This window comes from Nicotiana attenuata, unplaced genomic scaffold (genome assembly GCF_001879085.1).
Source record: "Nicotiana attenuata strain UT unplaced genomic scaffold, NIATTr2, whole genome shotgun sequence".
Classification (NCBI taxonomy): domain Eukaryota; kingdom Viridiplantae; phylum Streptophyta; class Magnoliopsida; order Solanales; family Solanaceae; genus Nicotiana; species Nicotiana attenuata.
The window spans coordinates 2,127,919-2,133,384 of NW_017670244.1; the positions used below are offsets into that span (position 1 = coordinate 2,127,919).

At 30.1% G+C, this 5,466-nt stretch overlaps 1 long non-coding RNA gene across 1 annotated transcript in view; it reads left to right on the forward strand.

Moving 5' to 3' along the window:
* Nucleotides 1–3,844: 3,844 nt before the first annotated feature.
* LOC109236573 overlaps nucleotides 3,845–5,466 on the forward strand; it is a 3,039-nt gene continuing 1,417 nt past the window's right edge. The window contains exon 1 of the long non-coding RNA XR_002069519.1: nucleotides 3,845–3,952. This is a non-coding gene — a long non-coding RNA (uncharacterized LOC109236573). The remainder of the gene's footprint in view (nucleotides 3,953–5,466) is intronic.

A 5,466-nucleotide genomic window follows, 5' to 3' on the forward strand; every position in this document is an offset into this window, starting at 1 on the left:
GGGCGTGATCAATTATATACGTGGTATATGAACATTATAAACCATAAATGCTTATTCACTTATATATGGTATAATTTACCATAAACCAAGTATAATAAAAAATCTTAGGGATATCATTATGTATAATTAGCAATAACGTATAATCTTAGAATAAATTAGGTATATTATTTGTAATACTCTATATATTGACTTATTATGTGCTTCGTGTATATTTAATTATATGTGTAGGATAAATAATACTACTTAGTATATATTTATTTGTAAATTATATATTATTCTAAAAATATAAAAGATATACATAAATTATGTATATTTAAGAAAAAACTATTTAAACATGTGGTATATCATCTCCAGTAATCACCATGATCGAGTAAATCATCTTATTCGTACCAAATTTTGTAACTCCGTACCACTTACCTTAACTCTGAACCCCATAAATTAAAATATAGAAACAAACAAAATTAAATAGAACAACTAGTGGATTAGATGGTAAGAGAGATGCGCCATGACTCATCATGATGGGTTAAAAATATGGGTACAACTACACCAAGCTTCTTTCTCTGAAGGCAACAAATGCCTTTAGAGGTTGAAAATGGGGTTAGGTTTAAAAAGTGAAGGTGGAAGATGAGAGTGGGGAAAAGGAGAGAACGAATATGGAGTTTGGGGGTGGGGGTGTGCAACAAAGTAGTAAGAAAAGTGAAAATAGAGTAGAGAGAAAAGTGAATAGGTTAATAAGGACAAAAACGAATCCCTCAATTAGTGGATCTCTATTTATGTTATGAAAATGGGATTAAATATATGGACTTAGGAACCTGCTATATTTGTAAATGAAGCTGCTATTTTTGGAATAAATAAGAAGTGATTTGTGTTAATCTATATCTATATCTATATATTATATTAAAAGCACGAAGGCCCTTAGCGAAATGTCGTTCGCCTTTTTTACCCTTTAAAAATAGAGTTCACACTAGATAAAATAGTCATTTAATTATTTTTTTAATATGTAGGACCTAAAGGTTTATTGAAATTTGGTTATTAAATATTTCCTTATTTAAATTAGGTGTATCTAAAATTTAGAACTTTATAATCGATTAATATTTTACCTTAAATAAACATCTAAAAGTTAATTATTTAGAAACTTGGTACAAAATTTGTAAACGTTCCTTTGAAGTAGTTTCTATATGGCAATTGGAAAGTAACATATTAATGGTATTCCAATTGTATTCATGATGGGGAAAAAAATATTTTAACATCAATGAGAATTTTTTTTGAAGAACAATTTTATTCACTTAGTATTTGCGGTAATTAGTCTATCTATATCTATATCTATATCTATATTCTATATCTATCTATCTATATCTATATTATTATAAAAGCACGAATATTTCATATTAAATGTTGAACGACAAAAATATCATTGAATACCCTTACAACTAAATTATTATTTCTTGTAAATTGAACATTAGCTCATAATATTTAGAACTTTGAGATCAATTCAAACTTTACTAAATCTTTTGTAATGGAACGTATTGAACAATTGATCTTACAAAGAAAGACTTCGTGATGGAACGAAATTGAGGAATTTGTGGTTGCAAAGGAAACTTTCTGCTGAGTCTCAATATAACTAGGAATTAATTGCATATTATATATTTGTACAAAATATCTTGATGATATGTTGAAGAAAACTCGAATTTGTAAAACAATAGATTGTGAATCAAATTCTATCTACTTTACTTTAGCACTCATATCATCAAGTTCATCAACACATGTAGAAAACAGGAAATTTACTTTGTCTTTGTTTTTTTTTTCTTTTTGCCTCCCTGCCCCTCGGAGTAGGGGTAAGGTCTGCGTACATATTACCCTCCCCAGATCCCACTTGTGAAACTATACTGAGTTGTTGTTGTTGTTGTTGTTTGTTTGTTTGTTTTCTTTTTGGTCTATATTTAATTGTGAGATCTACTTCTTGCAAACAAAACTTGGTGAAAATTGGTAAGAATATGATGCAACAACGGCGTATGCAAGTATGTTTTAGCTAATCAAGCAATAGACAAGGAAAGAATAACATATTTTGGTGCATTGATCGATATCTTAAAGCATGTTAATTATTTATGGGAAGCAACTACGTGAACTTTATTATTTAGACTCATGAACAGTAGTTTTACATACTCGACTAAAACAATAATTTTTGCTTACGAATTAGTAGTAAGGCCATATTAGTAGTGATACTCATCAAGGTTTGATATGTGGCGTGTGAATCTAATTTTGATTTTGATGACTCTGCTTTTACCACACATGCCTAGAGTGCTAACATGTGTCCATGAAAAATTCACACGACAGAAAAGAGAACTTTTCATTAAAGTATATTTGCTCATTATAAGATAAGATCTATATAGCTAAAGAGCCGTTCACTGAAGTTGGGAGTATGCTTCATCTGACATCCATGTCGCATGATTTCCAGGAAGTTTTTGTTGCATAATTTCCTTACACTTATTTCTTTAATTCCAAAGTCTGATTTTGCTAGAGATTATATATAAGTTGATAGGATAAGAAAATTTACTATGTCGACAAGAAGTTATTACCACATACTTTCTCTAATTGTTCTCTCGGTTTTGCTGGAGAGCCTATGTTCACAAGAAAAGATAAATCAATTTGATAAAAGTTGTGCATGTTCCAGTTAATGAGATGTATTTAACGATTAATGTTTTATTATCTTTTGTATAAATTATAATTCTTTACTTGGATATACGTGCAAAGCACGTACATTGAGACTATAATAGCACGAATAATTTATGCTAAATGTTAAACAACAAATATATCCCTGAAATATTAACGGACTTCTATGCCCTCAATATTGAATATTTCTCCAAAGGGAATTATTTCATATTGGATAGAATTGTAATAACTTGAATTAATATACAATGCATACTAGGATTCATATTCTTCAATGGATTTATTTACTAATAAGATTCATATTATTCACATGCCTATAAGATGTGTTTAGTATCATAGTCAAAATAATTGTATTAGATTAATTATGGGGTTAGCAAAAAAAAAAGTGTGGTGGCTAAATTTAAGGAAGAACAAAAAATCAATACCAAGGAGTTATTTAAGCTTCGGCAATATTTTTACTTTCAGCATATTTCAGTGCTTCCTTCTCTAATTACGGCTGTGTTTGGTTGAATTCTTCTGTTCTATTTATTTTATTTTTTCTACCAGATGCACGTTAATATAAATTTGTGTGACTACATATTATATGTTGGAAACACTCTCGTGCTTCTTTCTCTATTGAAGGTGGGTTGGGTTGATTTGTTCTAAATTTATTAATGTGTATGTCTATACACACACACACATATATATATATATATATATATATATATATATATATGAAAAAGAAATGCGTCATAAAGACAAGAAATATTCATGCTCTTATCTACTAGCGTTATCAAGTTAGTCGTCTTTTCACCAATTTTAATATAATAATTTGAAATATATCTACTTGCAACAATTTTATACTTTTATCCTTCAATTGTGCTAAAACTTAATTAATAAATTGGTTTGAATTATATATTATATTTTTTTTTCAAGGAACTAATTATATAACTTCATACGTACTAATAACAAGTAGTTTACGCAATTAAAAGTGTATTACTTTTGACACATGTTTAATATTTAGCACAAGATACCTCGTGCATCACACGAACATAGAGACTAGTAGTCTTAAATAAGTGACCTACAATGTAGAATTCTCTTTTTTTTCTCTAAACAGTTGAACTTCTTAAAGGCCAATGTCTAGGCCCAAGCAATTATTGGGCTGGTCCACTGAATACCGGCCCGTATACTGCTCTCTCCGAAAATGTAAAACCCCCAAAGGCAGCAAACCATCAGTCACGCACTCTCTCTCTCTCTCCTCTCTCTAGATTCTCTCTAGATTCTTTCTCCGACCTGAAACAGCAAGGTGAGACCACTATTCATCTCTCTCTATATATATATATATATGCGCTCGTGTACGTGAAGTGCTGTACGTTGTTGTATTGTTAGGATTCTCTAGGGTTTCATTTCAGCGATTTTGGCACTTCGATTACTTAATGCGTGGCTTTTAAAAAATTTGACAATCGTGAGCTATTTCTATGACGTATGAGAATTTCATTTCTGTAAATTCTTTAGATGTTGCATTGGTTGTTTCTGTTTATATGCTCATTCATTTTTTCCTGATGGTTATATACATACTATATTACGATATAGGTGCATGAAACAATAAATTGGAAGTTTTTAAGTGCAAGGATAATAGAATACTAGGTTTTTGTTTGTTTTAAATGGTATTGGTTTTGATCGTAACAATAATTATTGTCAGTTCGATAAGAAGTATGATTTGCTTACAGACCATCTGGAATTAGTTATATGTCAAATAGGCAATGAATAGGATGACCATTTGTGTGATTTTTAGATCATCCAAATAGATTTTTCGAAGCGGAAAATTCCGCTAGCCGTTGTTGTGGGAATGGATATCCAACATTGTATTTTGGTTCGAACAAGGCTAGTAGAAAGTACACACAGTTCCCTAGTGATAGAACCACATCCTGTAGGTCAATCTGCTTGTGATGTCATTGGATCATTGATTATATGTACATAGATTGGGAATTAGCATCATCTCAGTTCTTTGGAAGCATAGTTTCTCCTGTGGCTTTAGCTATCCTGTAAAAACTGCTCTTGTTTATGGGCAAGAGACTGATTGACAGTTGCAGAAATTTCTTGTTGAGTATAATAGTAGAACCAAAGAAATCACCTAGCTTTTGTAAAGATTAGTTGCCTTCAAAATTTGTATTTCTGGTGTAAAGAAAATATAGTTGAAAACTTAGATCAGTTTATGGATTTTATAGGTGTTTTGGGAATGCAACTGATGCAGCTATGCTGTAACTTGTAATTTTTTGGGTACCTTCTTGGTCCTCCTTTAATGAAACCTTTACCTTATCCAAAACAAATAAAATAGTAGAGCATTATACCAGTGAATTTGGCATTTGCCTTTGCACTTTTTTCTTTTTAGCCAACACCATTAACCCGATTATTCACTTGGTCAAAGCAAAATGTTTGATGCTCTATTTTTTGATTAGGGAGAAACTGACCGTGGTATTTAAAGAAGAAAATACTCCGCTTTTCAAAAAAGAAATCAAAGATGCTTTGAAGATAAGTCGAGCGGTATTCAGAAGATCAAAATTAAGTGTTTAGTTCTTTTCTATTTTTGGTGTAAAGGAGAGTACTTAGAAGATCATGAATCAATTTTTGATGTTTTAGAATCCTTGTGAGATGACAAAGGATTGGAGAATTTTCTCCTGTATCCCACCTTGTAATTATGGGGGACTACACAACTTTTGTGTAGTCTATATATATATATATATATATATATATATATATATATATATATATATATATATATATATATATATATATATATATATATATATATATATATAT